The sequence below is a fragment of the Xyrauchen texanus genome, chromosome 12 (assembly GCF_025860055.1).
Source record: "Xyrauchen texanus isolate HMW12.3.18 chromosome 12, RBS_HiC_50CHRs, whole genome shotgun sequence".
Classification (NCBI taxonomy): domain Eukaryota; kingdom Metazoa; phylum Chordata; class Actinopteri; order Cypriniformes; family Catostomidae; genus Xyrauchen; species Xyrauchen texanus.
The window spans coordinates 565,706-586,709 of NC_068287.1; positions in this window are offsets into that span (position 1 = coordinate 565,706).

The following is a 21,004-nucleotide window of genomic DNA, read 5'->3' on the forward strand; positions in this document are numbered from 1 at the left end:
TGGATGGATGGATGAAAAAAGCACAAATGTCAAGGCATGTCAATACTTCTCTAGGGCCCAAACTACCCTCAGACCCCAGATGGTTAAAATAAATCTTTTAGAAAAATATAGAAGAAGAGAAAAGCCGTTGAAATGCACCGTATCTCAAACAGCGTATGCTCTTTAGAGGTGAGTGGAACAGCAGTGGGCTTTACCACTCAGCTCAGAAGAAAAAGTCAGACGCACACTTCCCTACTTTTATACCCGTATGTCCGGGGGAGGGGCATACAAATTCTGTTTGCCAATTCTCATTGGCCTCTCAAAGATAAGAGGTAACAGAGGCTCTCAAGTGAGACCCCTAGTGTCACTACATCGACAAAATGTTGAGTGAGTGACAGAAGGGGAACACCTTCTAGACAGATTTATGAATGAATCTACAGGTTTTTTGTGTTTATTCTGCCTATTGGCTGGAGTCTGTTTTACAGATTATTTTCTGTTATGTAATTCTCTTTTACAAATTTTTGTATAGAAACACCGGACTTGAGCAATCTAATGGCAAAGTTGCCACGAGGGCTCTCGGAGGCATTCATTAACTTTTTGTGTTTTGAGAGATGTATGATAGTTTGCGCTGTCGGGGTCAATGTGCACATTTTTCTTTTTTCAGTTTGTTTGGTTCTGGGTATAGTTTGGGGTCTGAATGTGGCACTAATGTTGGAATGTGTTCTTTATAATTGTATTTTTGACAAACAATCAGTAATTTCTAGTATGTCAAAATATCAAATGTTAATAGGAGTGGATTATCTCTCTCCACAAGGAATGTGAATGGGTTTCTTTAAGAAACACATCTTTCCCCGCAGGAAGCTGGAAAATTTGGGAAGATATGGGGTGGACATGTTTTCTTATGTGTTGGCTCAAGTAAGATCAGGGGAGACATTACCTTGATAAGCATCTACAATTCAAATGTCTCAAACAGATTAAAGATAAATGAGGAAGAGTCATTATAGTTTTAGCAGAAATTCAGGGGAAAAGGTTGATTTTGGCTAATATTTACCCACCTAACGCTGTTGATCAGGGCTTTTTTATCTTGAAGGAATGTTGGAAGCTGTTGGCACCCCTCATGATATAATATTGGGAGGAGACTTTAATCTTTTGATGGCCTCAGTCCTTGATCATAGTGAAGCAAAAGTGTGCAAGCCCCCTAGAGCAACATTGACGCTTCACAGAATATGTAAAATCGTGGTCTTACAGATATTTGGAGTCTTTTGAACCCATCTGTTACGGACTATAAATTTTTCATCAGTCCATAAGATTTATTCTAGAATAGATTTTCTTTTATGCCCAAGTCCCTCATTTCATCTGTTGTTGATTGCTTAATTGGAAACATCTTCGTCTCAGTGCGTTTAGAGGTGTTTCCACATATGGAGAAAAATAAATCATATAGTAGGCAATTTAATGTGTCCCTTTATCAAAAATCGTAATTTCTAACAAATGTTAAATGCTGAAATCAATGTTTATATGGAGACCAACTGGTCCTCAGTCAAGTCAAGTCAAGTAAATTTTATTTGTATAGCGCCTTTCACAACACACATCGTTTCAAAGCAGCTTTACAGAAGATCAGCATTAACAGACGATAAAACTGTAATGTCTATGAAGTCGATGAATCATCATTGTGCAATTTAAATAAAATACGATTCTTAATCGTGTTTAAAAATAATTAAATAATAATTGTAATAATAACCCCAGTGAGCAAGCTGTAGGCGAATGTGGCAAGGAACACAAAACTCCATAAGATGTAGATTAATGGAGAAAAATAACCTTGGGAGAAACCAGACTCACTGTGGGGGCCAGTTCCCCTCTGGCTAACATTATGAATGTAATATAAATATTACTTGTGTATAGTTAAAATCATGGTTTAAAATGATTAAACTAAGTAAGTGTTAAGGGTCAGTGTTTAAACATCGATTGTGTTTGAACTGTAAGATTAATGACCACAGTCTTTGAAGTCCATCTTGATTAATTGCAGAAGTTCACATAGATGCAATTGTCCTTGTTAATTGGCTGATGAAGGCTTTTGTTGGCAATAGTTAGTCTATGCATTCCATTTCAAGATCGTAGTCCATCAATAGGCCGAGGTGATGCAGGTTGGAGTTGGCATCGGTTCATCCTCTGAAGTCCATCATAATAGACTGAAGTGATATATGGCTGGCACCGGCTGCATTTAGTCATCATCATTCAGCGACATATAGCAGTGGAGTCCAACACGAAGCAGGACTGGAGCTGGATCCAGCCGGTTCTGGTGACCTCAGGATAGGAGTCCCGAGGTTGAGACAGGGAAACAAATAAAAAGATGTAAGCGTAGATGCCATTGAATTTATTGCAGAGTTAGAGATCATGCTCAATGTTTCTGGTTTCTGGTTCCGGCAGACCCAACTAAAGCAGCCTAATTGTGGGTTGGAGGATAAATTAGGTGTATGCCTGGCTAAATAGATGAGTCTTTAGTCTAGACTTAAACTGAGAGAGTGTGTCTGCATCTCGAACAGTGTTTGGGAGACTATTCCATAGTTTAGGAGCCAAATATGAAAAGGATCTTCCTCCTTTAGTGGATTTTGATATTCTAGGAACTATTAATAGGCCAGAATTTTGCGATCTTAATGAACGTGTTGGAATATAGCGTAGTAGAAGATCACTTAAGTACTCGTGGAGCTAGACCATTCAAAGCTTTGTACGTAGTTAACAGAATTTTTAAATCAATACGGAATTTAACAGGTAGCCAATGTAACGATGATAAAATGGGGCTAATATGATCATATTTCTTGGTTCTCGTCAGCACTCTGGCTGCTGCATTTTGAACCAATTGAAGTTTATTTATTGATCTTGCTGGACATCCTCCCAGTAATGCATTACAATAATCTAGTCTTGAGGTCATGAACGCATGAATTAGATTTTCCGAGAGCATATGCCTTAATTTAGCAATATTTTTTAGGTGGAAAAATGCTGTTCTACAAACATTTGTAATTTGATTTTCAAAGGACAGATTGGTATCAAATATAACACCTAAGTTCTTCGCTGTTGAAGATGATGTAACAGTACATCCATCTAGAGTGAAATTATTTTTAGTGGCTTATTTTTAGAGTTTCTTGGTCCAATAATTAGAACCTCTGTTTTGTCAGAATTGAGTAGAAGGAAATTTCTGGACATCCAATCTTTTATTTCATTGATACACTCTGCTAATTTTGAGAATTGTGAAATCTCATCAGGTTTTGAAGAAATATAAAGTTGTATATCATTATCATAGCAGTGGAAACTTATTCCACGATTCCTGATAATATCTCCCAGGGGAAGCATATACATGGAGAAAAGCAGAGGCCCTAAAACTGATCCCTGTGGCTCTCCATATTTTACTTTTGTTTGGTTTGACAATACCTCATTTGCTAAATATGACCTAAACCATGCTAATGCAACTCCACAAATTCCTACATAATTCTCCAGCCTATTCAAGAGAATGTCATGATCTATCGTGTCGAATGCAGCACTTAGATCTAAAAGCGCTAGAAGAGAAATGCAGCCGTGATCAGATGATAAGAGCAAGTCATTTGTAACTCTGATAAGTGCAGTCTCTGTACTGTGATGAGGTCTAAATCCTGATTGAAATTCTTCATATATACTATTTATCTGTGGAAATGAACATATTTGGGAGGATACTACCTTTTCTAGTATTTTTGACATAAACGGGAGATTTGTCTATAATATAATTTGTCTATAATTAGCAAGTTCTCCAGGATCAAGTTGTGGCTTCTTAATAAGCGGTTTGATAACTGCCATTTTAAAGTTTTTGGGGAAATGTCCTAAGCTTAGTAAGGAGTTAATGATATTAAGAAGAGGTTCTGAGATTACAGGAGATACCTCTTTTAAGATCTTAGTTGGTATAGGATCTAACAAACAAGTTGTGGCTTTTGATGTTTCGATAAGTTTTGTTAGCTCTTCATGAACTATGATAGCGAATGATTGGAGTTGCACATGAGGAAAATTATTAGACACTGTTTTCTGAGGTGCTATGACAGATGATTGCATAATTCCTATTTTATTTCTGATTATTTCAATTTTATCTGTAAAGAAATTCATGAACTCATTACTCTTGTGCTGCAACGTAATATCCGGTTCTGTTGAGGCTTTATTCCTAACCAATTTAGCCACAATACTGAATAAACATCTAGGATTGTTGTGGTTATTTTCTATGAGTTTACTAAAATATGCTGACCTGGCAGCTTTGAGTGCGTGTTTGTAGCTACAGACACTATCCTTCCATGCACCATGAAATACTTCTAATTTTGTATTTTTCCACATGCACTCCATTTTCCGAGCTGCTCTCTTGAAAGCATGAGTGTGATCATTGTACCATGGTGCAGTGCTTATTTCTTTAATTTTCTTTAATCGAAGTGGGGCGACAATATCAAGGGTGCTAGAGAAGACTGCATTTAAATTGTTTGTTATTTCATCAAGTTCTTCTGGGCTTTGGGGTTTATTGAGTGTATGAGATAGATCTGGAAGAGTATTAGTGAAGCTATCTTTAGCAGATGTTTAAGGATTAAAGGTTGAAAACAGATATATAAGCGATGCTAAAAAACTAGCAGGCTACAAACACAGACTCTAGCTAGGTGTCAGCAGCAACCGGTAAAATACACGCAGGTGAAACAGGAGAAAAGCGGAAAAACCTGAAAGGCGGTAAAAGGACAAAGGATATAACTATGAACGATGACTATAACTTTTAACGTTTCAGAATAAGCAATTCTAAGCAGGCCACAAACAAACTCTCGTGCAGCGTGCGTGCGTGCGTGCTGTGACGTCAGCAACAGGAAGTCCAATGACTGGGTCGGATCATACAGCATGCCTCATTTATCAAAAAATCCAAAGCACGGGATCTCGTGGAGTTGGAAGAGAATATTAAATGTACCGAGACAGATCTGAATCACCGAATGCAGTTTGATGGCCTCAGAGAATTGACCCGACTGAAATACTGATATAATACTATTTTGTTGTGGAAGGTAGAGTTTCTGTTATTCAGGGCAAGACAGTCATATTTTGAGTAGGGGACAAAGCAGGGAAGCGTTTGGCTAGATATATAAAGCAGAGAGAGTCTTTTTCTACCATTCCCTCAGTGAAATCTACTGATATTAATGCTTTTAAAGAATTCTATCTTGATGTAACTTTGTGGAACCATTAGATCTCCCTAAACTGACGACTGAGCAAAACAATTATTTTGATTCTGAGATAAACTTGGAGGAGCTTGACGAGGTAATTAAGGCCCTGCCTACAGGCAAGGCTCCGGAGCCAGATGGTTATGCTGCTGAATTTTTTTAGATCGTATGCTACAGAACTGGCTCCACTTTTGTTAGAAGTTTATAAAAACATTATTAAAGAATGGAAAGCTTCCTTCAACCATGACATAAGCCCTGATCAATCTGATTCTTAAAAAGGACAAAGATCCAAGCGAGTATAAGAGTTACCATCCAATTTCCCTGATCCAGCTAGACATTCATATTTTGTCAAAAATGTGGGCTAACTATTTATACATACATCTCTTATACATACAGATCAGGTGGGGGCCACAGCTCTTCTGATAAAATTAGGCGTTTCATCATTATCATGTGGTCAGTGGCGAATGATCAAACTCCTGTCGCTGCCATCTCACTTGATGCATTTGAAATGTTAGAATGGGATTATTTTTTTAAGATTTTGAAAATGCATGGGTTTGGGAATAATTTTATTGAATGGATTGAGTTTCTTTATAGACACCTGGTAGTTGCTGTACAAAGAAATGTATTAATTTTTGATTATTTTACTCTGGATAGGGGCACCCGGCAGGGTTGCCCTTTTTCCCCATTATTGTTCTGACTTGCACTGGAACCATTAGCAGCCACGATAAGAAAGGAGGATGATTTTCCAGTATTGATGGCGGGAGGTGTGGCGCATTAACTTTACGCAGATGATATTATATTATTCGTCTTTGACCTTTGTTGTTAATTTCTACCCTTTAATAAAAAGGTTTTGAGCGATGTGAGTAGGTGGAAGTGGTGATTACTGCTTTTGGAAAAGGTCATGAGGCATCTGTGTATTACTCCCTGTTAATTCTGAGTCTGGGGACAGAGCTTTGTCTTCTCTCAAGAGATTATGGGAGAATGATTTAATCTTGGTATTTGAGGCGGGAGTGCAGGCTAGGATTCTAAAATGCATCAAGTCTACATTTAGAGATGCAAGGGTCTGTCTGATGCAATTTAAGATTTTACATTAATTCTACTGGACCCCCTCTAGATTGTATACGTTGGGTCTTAAAGACACTATACATGTATTTTCGGGATGTGTAACGATCCAAAAATTTTGGTTGAGGGTTCAGAACTTTAAGTGTGTGATATTGAACACTGAACTTTCATTTAGCCCCAGAAACTGTATCATGGGTGATGGTACAACACTTAATATTGGCACCCTCATTTAGGGAGTGATGTGGGGAGATGGGCAGTGTTAGCTGTGTTTGAGGAGATGTTTTTTTAGAAGGCTGGGGAAATGGTATGTGTTTGTCAGGAAGTGGGGGGGGGGGGTATTTGGCTTTTTGGAAGGTTCTTGGGGAGGGGTTGTGGAGAGGGACTTGTAGTTGAGTTGGGTATGTATTTTATTGATGTTGTTTTAATGCATATCTTGTTTTTTTTATTTGTTTTTATTTTTATTTTATTATGATGATCTAGTTGTTGGTGACCAATGTAGTGTGTGTTTGTGTCGGTGGGGGAATGTTCAGGGGGAGGGGTTTAATGTGAATAATTGATTCTGCTTTTATGTTGTGTTCGTCAGTTTTATGCTTGTAATAAATACAATTAAGAACGAACAATGTCCTTAATATCTGACATTTTTCAGCATGCATCAGATTTTTCCCCGCATTATTCTCATATTGCGATTCAACTGCATACATTTTCCACGTGCATTCGCTTTCTATTTTTATCGTGATTAAACTGCGTGTATTTTTCAGCGCACACCCATTTTTCTCCTCTGTGTTACACAGATTATTCCATCGATCTCAAAGCACTGCTTATTAAGAACAACCAACAACAACAAACAATTGCATGGGGTTAACATCAATCTCAAACCATAACCGCTCAGGAACAACCAACAACAACAAACAACTGCGGTAAGTCATGGCATCCGCTCATGTTATTTCTTCCTGCATTGCATGTCACATGTTTACAATAGCCTCTTCCGTCAGCAGTGAGAGATTCACATGTGATAAATGTAAGGAATTAATCAGGCTGACAGAGAAGGTTAATGAGTTAGAGACATGCATCCGAACGCTATTGGAGGTCAGTGAGAAAGAGAAGCCAATAGATACTGTTTCGGATGCAGGCAGTACAGAGAGCAACATGCAAACTTTGGTTCTGGCTGTAGATCCCCTGCAGCAGGGTGTTTGGGTGACGTCTCGGCGGCATACTCGCTAAGCAAAAACAACACCACTCTCTCGTTCCTGTTAGGATTTCCAATCGATTCTCCCCACTCAGTGATGCACCCACTGAGAATCATGTTGAAAGAGCCCTTGTTATTGGTGATTCTATTGTAAGGAACGTGGAAATAGAGACTCCAGCCACTATTGTTAAATGCATTTCGGTTGCCAGAGCATCTGACATCAAATTCACAAGTGCTGGCTAATGCTAAACATAGATTTTCTAAAATTGTCTTTCATGTCGGCACTAGCGATGTCTGGCTTCGCCAGTCAGAGATCACTAAAGATAATGTTAAAGAGGTGTGTGAATTTGCAAAAACAATGTCAGACACTGTGATATGCTCTGGTCCCCTCCCTGCTTGTCGTGGTGCCGAGGTTTATATTAGATTAGTGTCACTGAATGGCTGGATGTCTGAGTGGTGTCTGGAGAATAGAATGGGATTAATAGACAATTGGAAGAGTTTTTGGGGTAGATCTGACCTGCTAAAGAGTGACAGACTCCGTCCCTCCAGGGAAGGTGCCGCTTTCCTCTCTAGTAGTTTGGCTCATAGTCTTAATAATGATAGTATTTGACTAACTGGGGCCCAGGTCAGGAAGCAGACAAACTGGTTAATCTGAACATCTGCTAGCTACCTTGAGACGTCACACAGGTCACATAAACTACAACACATAGAAACTGTATTACCTAGATATCTCATAGAGTCTGTGTCTGTTCCCCAAACTACCAAACACAAAACCCTCCCTTAATAGTTTAAAAAATGTTTTTATGGTTAAACTTGAACAAAACAAACAAATTAAAGATAAACATCATATAACGATACACAACAATCCTAGGTGTTTAATCAGTACTGTGGCTATATTGGTTAGAAATAAAGCCTCAACAGAACCAGATATTACATCGCAGCACAAGAGTAATGACTTCATGCATTTCTTTACTGATAAAATTGAAATAATCAGAAATAAAATTGGAATTATGCAATCATCTGTCATAGCACCTCAAAAATCTTTTTGAGGCCCACTGTCGTAGAGCTAACAAAACTTATTGAAACATCAAAAGCCACAACATATTTGTTAGATCCAATACCAGCTAAGCTCTTTAAGAGATATTTCCTGTAGTCTCAGAACCTCTTATAACCTCTTAGAATATTATTAACTACTTACTATCCTAAGGACATGTCCCAAGAAACTTTAAAATGGCAGTTATCATACCGCTTAAGAGGCCACAACTTGATTATGGAGAACTGGCTGATTATAGACCAATTTCAAATCTCCCGTTTATTTAAAAAATACTAGAAAATTTAGTATCCTCCCAAATATGTTCATTTATACAGAGAAATAGTATATATGAACAATTTCAGTACTTTTAGATTTAGTGCTGCATTCGACGATAGATCATGACAGTCTCTTGAATAGGCTAGAGAATTACGTTGGCATTTGTGGAGTTGCATTAGCATGGTTTAGGTCCTATTTAGCAGACCGCTACCACTTTGTCTATGTAAATGAGGAATTGTCAACTCAAACAAAAGTAAAGTATGGAGTGCCACAGGGATCCGTTTTAGGGCTTTTCTCCTTGTATATGCTTCCCCTAGGAGAAATTATCAGGAATGGTGGAATAAGTTTCCACTATTATACTTGATTCGCTTGTTTTCCTCTTGTAACGATGTTGACAATACAGGCAGAGACGAAGATGATAAAGTTAAGATGAACCCAAGTGCAGTTTTATTCTACAAATGTGAAACCAGAATCCCTAACTATAAAAGAGAAAGAAACAAAAAACCAAGGACCTAACTAAACATGACAAAACTAGATTTGACTACTACCAAGACTATGCTAGAGCAAAATAAAACCACGAGGTTACAAGTACAGTGACTAGACTAAACTAAGGCAAAACAACAAGGTTACATGTACACTGGCTTGACTAAACTTGAACAGAACAACAAGGTTACATGTACACTGCCTAGACTAAAATTAAACAGAACAACAAGGTTACATGTACAATACCTGACCACCGACAAAGGCAAACATGAGGGTTCAAATACACAAGACATGGGTAACAAAGGCCAATGAACAAACAGAACTCTAAAACAAGATAACAAGACAATTAACCAAGACCAATGACAAACTAGAACTGAATCAAAGTAATCAACCAATGAACCAATGAAAACCAGACACATAAACATGGAGGGATACATAGCAGATAGGTGGGTGGCCAGGAGCCCAAGGAAACCAGAGTAGACCAGATGGGAAGCCAGGAGACCAAGGGAACCAGAGCAGACCAGTCTCGGCCCTGCGGCTGCCTCTCAGACCTCCCAATCCAGTCCCCACCTTGAGGTCATTCCCTTGGTCTCCTGGCTGCCCATCTGGTCTGCTCTGGTTCCCTTGGGTTCCTGGCTGCCCATCTGGTCTGCTCCGGTTCCCAAGGGATGGGCAGAGACCAGATGGGCAGCCAGGAGACCAAGGGAATGACCTCAAGATGGGGACCGGGTTGGGAGGTCTGGGAGGCAGCCGCAGGGCCGAGACTGAGTCAGGGGCGCTGGAAGGCGGCTGTAGGACAGGGACTGGGTCAGGGAGTGTGGGAGGTGGCCACAGGACAGGGACTAGTTCAGGAGGTGGCCACAGGACGGGCATTGGGTCAGGCTGACTGGGGGATGGCCGCAGGACAGTGACTGGGCTAGGTGGCCTGGGAGATGACCACGGGGCAGGGACTAGTTTAGGAGGCCTGGGAGGTGGCCACAGGAAAGGGACTGGGTCAGGAGGCCAGGGAGGTGGCCACAGGACAGGGACTGGGTCAGGAGGCCAGGGAGGTGGCCACAGGACAGGGACCGGGTCAGGAGGCCAGGGAGGTAGCCACAGGACAGGGACCGGGTCAGGAGGCCAGGGAAGAGGCCACAGGACAGGCAGTGCTATAGGAGGAATGGTTTCTGGGGGAGCGGGCGAAGCCACGTGAGGAAGGGGATCTGGGGGCGGAGCACTGGAAGGCGGAACCAAGGAGGACTCCCGGGGCGGAGCCGTGGAAGGCAGGGCCAAGGAGGACTTCAGGGGGGCAGAGCCGTGGAGGAATCCGGGGGTGGAGCAGTTGAAGGCGGAGCCATGGAGGACTTCGAGGGAGGAGCCATGGAGGACTTTAGGTGCGGAGCCGTGGAGGGCGGAGCCGTGGAAGGTGGAGCCGTGGAAGACTCGGGAGGCAGAGCACTGGAAGGCTTGGTAGGTGGAGCCGTTGACGGCTCGGGAGGCGGAGCCTTGGAAAGTTCGGGAGGCGGAGCCGTGGAAGGCTCAGGAGGCGGAGCCGTGGAAGAGGCAGGCAGAGCCGTGGAAGACTCTGGGGGCGGAGCAGAGGCAGGCAGAGCCGTGGAAGACTCTGGGGGCGGAGCAGAGGCAGGCAGAGCCGTGGAAGACTCTGGGGCAGAGCAGAGGCAGGCAGAGCCGTGGAAGACTCTGCTGTCTGGAGCACAAGCAGAAACTGGGGAGAAGGTGCCCTTTTCATTCTCTTTCGGCCAACAGGGAGCGTGGTTATGGGGATGGTCGAGTCTACAGGCGCTGGCTCTGGGACGGTCGTAACAGGCATGGGCTCTGGCTCGCTGACCGTGGCAGGCATGGGCTCTGAGACGGGGGCCGTGGCAGTCATGGGCTCTGGCTCGCTGACCGTGGCAGGCATGGGATCTGAGACGGGGGCCGTGGAAAGCTTCGAGATGGGGGCCAAACATCACTTCAATCTATTAAAATGGACATCAGAGGATGAACTGATGCCATCTCAAACCATAAGACATGGGATACTTCATATGCAATTGCCTGAACCTTGGAGTTAGGATAGACCTCACCTAAATAACCGGCCAGGCTGAACTGTGATGCACCTCACTGATCTCTGCCTGCATCACCTTGGTCTATTGATGGACTACACTCTTGAAATGGAATACATAGACTATCAATTAATTGCCAACAAAACCCTTCATCAGCCAACTAACAAGGACAATTGCATCTATGTTAACTTCTGCAGTTAATCCAGATTTCAAAAGACATTAGTCATTGATCTTACAGTTCTTACAAAACCAATGTTTAAACACTGACCCTTAACACTTAAGTTTAATCATTTTAAAACCATGACTTGCACTATACTGTACATACTGTATGTAATACTGGCTTTTTTTTCTGCTTTCATTTTGTGTTCCTTGCCACAGTCACCTTTGCTTGCTCACTGGGGTTATTAATACAATTATTATTTAACTACTTATTTGTAAACACAATTCAAAATTGTATTTTATCAAACTACACAATGATGACTCAATCAACATTATAGACATTACAGTTTTATCTCCTGCTAATGCCTGTTCTGTAAAGCTGCTTTGAAATGATGTGTGTTGTGAAAAGTGCTATACAAATAAAAATGACTTGATTTGACTTGAACGGCAATCATTTGCCTCACTTTTAATGTGAAAAGGCAGAGCGAAGTTAATTATATATTTTTTATTTAATTCCAATGGGAGCTGAGCACCATGCTCACGAGGTGGATTCTCGCAGGAATTCTCTCGCTCACCACGCGCCAGTGGAAACTAAGTCACACTGACAGGTATATTGCGACAGGCACTAGGACCTTAGAGAGGCCTGACTTCCTTTCAGCCGCTCATCAACGTGTCATAACTCGCGCCGTGAAGATTACTTCTGGATCTATGCATCATATCATGCAGTATTTGACCTTGTTTAAATCGAGAGCATTGCTTTAATTATCATGTGTAACAGTTTTTCATATTCTGTTTATGTTTCATGAAAATAATGTGACAAAAAAGCCACATATGTTTATAACATATGCAAATCTATGCTGCATAAAAATAAACAGCTTTAAGTCTATGAGTAAAACAATATGCCTTTTGTTTTCTATTCATTCATTAACATTAGCGACTGTCTATCTATTGTAATTTCTGATATTTGCAAAAGTGATCTACCAGCATTATATATTTTTAAAAGTTAGTGCAGTGATCCATGTGATTTGATTGAATTTTTCACACACAAAGAGCTTTGCATAATAATAATAATTGTCTTTGAGGAATATTAGTGGAGATGTGGAATCCTTGTGGTGAAAAAACTTAAAGGAGGTTTCAGATCACAGTTCATGTTAGGAAATCTCAGAAATCAAAGGAAAGGATTACACAGTCCACAGCTGGATTCAAGTGCTAGAAAGAGCAGCTGGAGTGTCATGAGAGGGTACTACAATCAACAGAAAAGTGAATGCAGACATCACAGTACTCTGTGTTGTGGGAAATATTCCTGTGCCGTGTTTCTAATGATGACGGAGGCGACAGAAGGTTTTCATTTCTCAAAGGAGACTCTGGGTTTGAGGCTAGAGTCTGAGTGACCGTGGTCAGCTCTCAGTAAATAATGTTCTCAGTTAAAGTAATGCACATCATAAATTAAATTACTACTTTTCCCACAGGATGCAAACATGCCCTGCCATCATTTGAGTGTCTTTGTCAGGGCCTCTTTCTGAACACTATCAGCAAGGGGGTGCTCCTCTTTTTCTACGTTTATTAAAAAAAATACACTCATTTTGCAACTTGGTCTTTGGTAATAGTGTGTATACAGTCCACAAGATGCACTAAACATCTCTACAGAATATGTTTTTATTCCTACTTAAATATAATTTGCTCATTCTTATGTTGTTTCAAACTCTTATGACTTTCTTTCATCTGTGGAACACAAAAAGAGATGTTTAGCAATTGCTTTTGTCCAAACAATAAAAGTGAAAGGGTGCTGTTAAACAGCAAAAAGGAATAACAACACAATAAATGTATCACAAAAGTAGTTTGTGCAATTCATGCTCTATATTGCAATTCATGCGCTATATTCTTGTTTACTGGTCACAAGACAGGGTTGCATACGGTATCATTAATGTTAAACCTGCAATATAGTTCAGTAAAAATGACATATACATATATATATATATATATATATATATATATATATATATATATATATATATATATATATATATATACATATATACATATCTATACAATGTCACACTCGTTTTATATGGCCCTACATCAGCAGCCTTGTGCCATTGGTAATCACAGCGGTGCTGATTTAGGGTCATATAGCATGATTGCGAGTGTGATATTGCTTATATACAACAGTTCAATGAACAAGTAAACAAAAAACTGAATACAGTCATAAAAACACATATGTGCATGGATCTACATTACATTTACATTTATGCATTTGGCAGACGCTTTTATCCAAAGCGACTTACAGAGCCTTTATTACAGGGACAATCCCCCTGGAGCAACCTGGAGTTAAGTGCCTTGCTCAAGGACACAATGGTGGTGGCTGTGGGGCTTGAACCAGCATCCTTCTGATTACCAGATTACCAGTTATGGTGCTTTGACCACTACACCACCACCACTCACATTAGAACTACTTTCTAATGCGACCGATCCAAATCTGCCGTTGCTGGTTCAAACGAAATGATGCGTCCAAACCTCCATTAGTAATTCAAAAATGTCACTTCAGAAATAGTATCACGGCTTGTGCTGTTTCAAACAAGTTATTGGATAAACAAGGATGGATGGTTGTGTCTGTGTGAGTGTGTGTGTGTGTATGTGCGAGAGAGAGAGAGAGAGAGATCTGTGTGAACAGGCATGTTTCAAATAATGCAAAAGCAAATATTGACGGATAAAAATAACCATGACAGAAACTTTACAATTCACATCTATCCGAGTGATGGATAATTGGTGTTTAGAGCACAACCTCTAACTATCGATACTTGGAAATTCTCAAAAATTTGTAATGATTGACAAATTTTATACAGGCATATTATTTTTACAGGTTTTACTGGAACAGCGAAAAAACATAGTAACCAGTAAGGGGACAGCTTGCTCACATGTGACATTCATTGACACAGTTTTGATCTATTTTGAAACGTTGTGAAAGTGAACCAAATTGAGAAGAAAATGCAACATTGTAACAATTTAGTCTCCATTTCAGAACAAAGCAAACAGGTCTGAAAACGCCCTCAGTCTCTAGCTGAATCACAGTCTCTCTCTCAACCTAAACAGCATCACTGGAGGCAAACCACACACAAAACAGGCCTATAATCTCACTTCCATGACCTCAGATAGATCTCTGAGCCACCACCACATTAAAGTCACACTCTTTTGTCTCTCTTTCTATTGTTGACATGTTATGTTTTGCTAGCTGTCTTTTACCACATAGCTCTCTATCCCGGAAATGTAGGTTTGGTGCTGAAGTTTTTTTTACATCGTGAACAATACTCAGACTAGAACTGAGGCGTTGATACATTCAGGGGCTCAGTCATCTCAAAAATGTGTGATGGGCTCTGCTCTATTCTGCTGTATCTCTGGAGATTGCACATTGTCTGGGCTTCCTTTGTTATCTTGGTGGCAGTGCTTAACCACAAAACTATTGAAATCCATTTGAATTCTACTAAGAATTGTCTAGTTTAAGAGGCTATGGAGGAAAATCAAATATCTCAAACAGCTACATTGATCTAACCACAGTAATAAGGAGCTATCCAAGGTCTTACCGATGCATATTGCATTGCTCTGTAAATATAAGGGAAAGTAAATAAATGGCTTTAGAGTCTGGACCTCCTAGATATATGGGAAAATTATGGAAAAGGCCTGTGTAATATGTTCTGTGGTTATGTTTAATAAATAAACTGCCCAAAATACCATGGTGCATTCACAGCAAGCTACTTTTTTTGAAAGGCCATTATGAGAAACTTCAGCTAATGAGGTTGTGTAAATACTTTAAGTCTAGAGTTGCATGGTATCCCATATTTACATTCAAGCTTCTACAAGATAATGTAGAAATGCTGCTCCAAAATTCATTAAAATCACGTTTTTGGAAAAGTCTTTAAAAACATTATCTGTGGAGTATGCCCCAGGACCCCCTACAAAATAAAGGAACACTATTTTATTTTAACCCCTCCTATGTGGAAAACAAAATATAATTTACATAGTTTATTTTTCTTGCATTCATAGCTTATGGTTATATACTCTCAGCCCCTGATGTTTTCAAATCCTAGAGACGCCCCTGGACTAGCATTCTACCACACTGTTTTTGCATTATGTACTCTGTGCACAGTATTTACATTTTCAGTACGCAAAGAATACTTGGATGAGCTAATACATTTGCCAAAATGTGCAGTATAACAGATAAACTGTATGAGGATGCTGTATGAACTCAACCTGACCTTTCATTTCCAGTGTGTCTAATGAACCAAAAGTGAAATTTGCCACGTCTTTATACAAAATTGGAATAAAAAGTCAAAATAGCCATGCTAACTGGATTCCACTTCCTGAACTGAAAGTAATGAAATCACGTGACAACAATGTAGCAACTATTGTTGAATATTTATTGTTGCATGATACCTACTGTTTCACAAACTATTTAAAAAAAATAGTAGGCAGTATGCAGTACAGTATATCATGTGCTGTATAAAGTATTTAAGAAGTAAGCTAGTATTGCATTCTGAACATGGTCTGAGATCTGATTACCTGACCTTAGCTGTGTGTTTGACCACATTCTAACATAAATTAATCTTTTAAAAACATGAACACATTTAAAAACATCTTAAGGGGTTTACTGTTCCAATTGGTGAATTTATTTAAACCTAATAGTGCGAGATACAGATAGTGCTGAAGGAAACAATTAGTGTGTAGGGCTCAGGGTGAACTGGCCTGAAGCCAGTTTTCAGCACTGTGTGGAAAAGTGCTCAACTACTTCCAGATTTTAGTGAGTGTTTGTGTGTTTATTCCCAGACACTGTCACTGTTTTGTTTAAGTCCAAGCTAAAGAGATAATGTTTAGCCACACGCCACATTATCCAAAATTTAATCAGATCAATCGCTGTAAAAGTGCACCTTAGTGCATATATATGCACATATATGTTCATTCTGAAATTATGAAACTTTCCTGCGTTGCTTTGGCATTTTCACACTTTTCATTTGATTTTCCAACAACTGAAAGATATCCTGCACTATTTTGCAGAAGTTTCATGTTAAGTGTTTGGAATAGTGTTGGGAATTCTGCTCCTATACTGTATCCATGTTCTGGAGACAGACAGTTGGAAAGTTAAGGGCACATATCCCCCCAACCGCGGTTCTTGCTGCAATATGGTCTGGATTAAAAACTGTGGCATCTTTAGTCTTCCAGCTCATCTGCGTATTTGATCCCATATTCTCATAAATAAACTTCCTCATTTTCATTTTGAATTTGATGATGCGGGACACGTTTGTTTCCGAGCAGTGCACTCCACCCCTGCACTTTTTACGGGAAACGGGATGCATCCACACAAACACATGATCACAAGGGACTCTTCACTTCTCCACAGGCCTGTCATGTTCCATCGTTGTCCCAGCATTCCTCACAGCACTTTGAAAATGAAACATTAATCTTTCCAGAACACATTTCAAAACAGCTTTACAGAAAATAATGCATTAGCAGAAAAATAAACTATAATATCTACAAAGTCTTACAGTCATCATTGTGAAGTTTGAATAAATATGATTGTAAATTGTGTATACAATAAATAATAATTGTATTTAGAACCATATTGAGCAAGCCAAAGTCGGCTGTGGCAAGGAACACAAAACTCCAAAAGAAGTTGGTTAATGGAGAAAAATAACCTTGGGAGAAACCAGGCTCACTGTGGGGGCCAGTTCCCCTCTGGCTAAACAACATGAATATAATGCCAATATTAATTATTTATGTGCAGTATAAGTAATAAAATTAGTAAACTAAGTTCCCTTTCTGTCTTTCACTCTACATTGTGTCGATGTAGTAACACTAGGGGTTCGCTCTTGAGAGCCCCAATCATCTCTGATTTATTCAGAAAAGGCCAATGAGAATTGGAGAGAGGAATTGCATGCCTCTCTCCGCCCCAAACATAAGGGGTATAAAAGGAGATGGCGTGCACCACTCATTCAGACATAGCCGAATACATGTGTTGTGTTCGTCCCGCCACCTCGTTACTGCTGGATATAAGGCGCATATCAGCGGTTGCTCTCGCATGGTTGAGTGTTGTTCTTCCCTTGTGCGATTCAGCAGCTGGGTTCACAGGTGTAAAAGAGCAAATTCTTAAAAGAGTAATTTCCACTAAAAGAGCTCGCACAAATGTTTGGCGTCTTTTTAAAGATGCCCTTTCACCTTTGTTCAACTGGTTGCAGCCGCTATCTCTCGAAATCTGTCTCGAGTGCTTGGTTCACCACCATGCTGAGGCAGCATTTGTGGATGGTTCATGTTCTCACTGTGAGAATGTTGCAGTCTTTCTTTATGAAGCAGAGAGCCCCCACGGCTGCTCCCGACCCGGTCCGTCCTGGGTTGAAGCACAGACAGCTTTTGGATGTGGTTATGGGAGTCTATGCGCCGGCTCAGTCCCAGCAGATCTCTCATCCCCCAGCATGCTTGTTCTGCCAGTAGAGTCTGCCTCAGGGCAGATTTAATGTCTCATTCAGGGACGCAATGAGGATGAGTTGTCGATTGCAGCATCGGAGGAGGGCTGCTGCTTTCGGAAGTGGATGAATCTACCGAGCTCCCGCTCTTGGACAGTAGAGCTCAGGACGAAGCAGACGCTAAGTTAGCAGCCGTGCTTGCCCGGGCAGCTGCGAACATCGGGCTTGAATGGAACCCTCAAACCTGCCCGTTCATGGCTGGACATTTGGTTTCTGGGCTTGGAGCGTGACTCACGGCTGCGCCCCTGACCTGGTGCATGAGGAGCTCGTGAAGTCATGGAAGGTGCTTTTCTATGCCAGTACATGCTTCATGGGCTCGTCCATCCTATCTACCCTCCATGGCGGGCGGCCAAGGGATATGTCGAGCTTTCCCTTGGCACTTATGCCAACTCTGTGGAGTTCCGACCTGGAGGAACTGACCAAGGCTCCCTTCCAAGTTTTTTAAATTTTCTTCGTCATTAGTGGTGAAGGTTGCCACGTCATTAGCCACCTCCACCCTGTATGCCATGGCCTTTCTGCAGGTCTAACAAGGACAAGACCCTTAAAGATCTGAACGAGGATTGGACTGACACGAGGCTGATGCAGGAACTGTGCACCACGACCGACCTTGCTCGGCGCTCACCCTGATGCCAGCCTCAGAGAAGAAGATCCTCCCGCAGGAAGGCAGCACAACCTGCCCATCAGCCGGATAGGCTTTGAAGTGGCCCTAAGACAGGTGGCCCAGGGATGAGGTTGCTGGCACTGACCGGCCTGACCCAGGTAAATGCACGGGCTCCACACCTGCCACTGGGCCAGCACGAGGCAAGTGTGCCTCCATCTATAACATCACCGGGTGCCCACTGGGCCCCAAATTTGTCAGTAAAAGAGAGTTTCCTCACTCCCTGGGTCATTCGCTTGTGCACAGCCCTCTCGGCCCTCGCTCTCAGGACGGCCATGCACAGAAAATATTCCTGATCAGCAAGCAGGTTGCAAGTACCTCGTGTTCCCTTGTTCTCCATCAAAAGGAAGCCGGCAAACAGGTAAGTTCGACGGTTCTTGGGGCCCGCTAACCCGCCCCAACCACCGGCCACCGTTGTGGGCCGGCAGAGCAGCACGCCACCCCCGGACGATCTTCCCGGTGGGGCGTTGGCTCTACGTCACCACGAACCATCCACCCCATGCATGATAAAACCAATCGTCCCTCTGGTGTCATTAAATCAGAGGCTGGGATCCTGGTCTTGTTGTGGTTAGTGCCATCTCAGATTTCAGAAGAATAGACTTTATTATCAGACAATAAACCAGAGTTGCCAGCAGAACAACTGAAGCATCTCTGGTTTTTGTTCACTTAAATACATGTCCTCTAACAAGGTGGGGCTAATACATTCCAAACGTGTCACCATTATCCATCATCCTATTCTTTGACTCTGGTCTAATTATTTTAAGAAGTGGACAAGAGACACCTGTGGAAGAGCCTCACCATATATTTTCTCAGCAGTCATGAGAGCACATATGTAAAGGTATTCCTGTTCCTGCACAGGCCTCTAAAAACACACACTCACATAGTAAAAGACCTGCTTGACCATCAGAAATAATTGTAGAATAAAATGGCATTGATTATACTTGATTAATGTATACTTAACTTGATAAAAATACACCACAGTTTTAGCTTTGCGATCCAGTTCGCCAGACACCCGCCCAGGTTCAGTGAGGATGCCTCGGTCCTTTGGGCAGATGTCGTTACCTTCTGGGGATAGAGCATGTCCCATTTCCATGTATCAATCTTCCATGTATCAATCTTCCATGAATCAATCCTTCTTCGACACAGACAGTTTCTTTGGTTTGCCTTCGAGAGGCAAGCATTCCAGTACAAGGTCCTCCCCTTCGGTCTGTCCCTGTCCCCTTGCATCATTACCAATGTCGCAGAGGCTGCCCTGGCCCCGCAAAGGGAGAAGGGCATTTGCATCCTCAATTATCTCGATGACTGGCTGATCCTAGCTCACTCGCAAGATCTATTGTTTGCTCACAGGGACCTTGTGCTTCAGCACCTAAACCGACTGGGGCTTCAGATCAACCGGGAAAAGAGCAAGCTCTCCCATGTGCAGAGCATCTCTTTTCTCGGCATGGAGCTGGACTCAGTCACCATGATGGCATGCTTCACGAATGAGCGTGCACTCTCAGGAAGACCTTCAGGCAGAGGACAGCATTACCACTCAAACAATTTCAGGGGCATATGGCATCCGCGGTGGCAATACTTACCCTCGGGTTGATGCATAGGAGACCGCTCCTGCACTAGCTACAGACTCGAGTCCCAAGGTGGGCATGGCGCCATGGCACCCAGCATGTAATCATTACGCCAGGGTGCCGCTACAACTTCAGCCCTTGGTCAGACCTGGCATTTCTACTGGCAGGGATTCCTTTAGAGCAGGTCTATTTGGGCTAGGGCGCCATGTGCGACAGGCAGGCAGTGTCGGGGGTCTGGACGGATGCAATATCAACTGCCTAGAGTTGCTGGCAGTATCGCTGGCCCTGCAGAGGCTTCGGCTGTTGACTCAGGGCAAGCATGTTTTGGTCCGGATGGACAACACAGCGACCGTGGCATACATAAACCGCTAGGGCAGCGTACGCTCACTTTGCATGTCACAACTTGCCCGCCACCTCATTTGGAGTCAGCAGATGTTGAAGTCTCTGCAAGCCTCTCACGTCCTGGGTGACCTCAATCGTGCAGCTGATGCGCTCTCACGACTCTATCAAGAGGGTTGGGGACATGCAGGCACTCTCTGTCACCAGCGAATGCCTTGAGTTCGGGCTGGCACACTCTCACGTGATCTTGAGACCCCAGCCGGTTACGTGCCCAAAGTTCCCACCACTCCCTTTCGGGATCAAGTGGTGAACCTGCAAGCACTCCATTCATGGAAGGAAGATCCGACCTTATCATTGTTGTGTCCAGTTCACACCCTGCGCATCTGTCTGGACTGCAAGCAGAGCTTTAGATGCTCGGAGCAGCTCTTTGTCTGTTTTGGGGGACAGCAGAAGGGGAAGGCTATCTCCAAACAGAGGCTGGCCCATTGGATTGTGGATGCCATATCTTTGGCTTATCAATT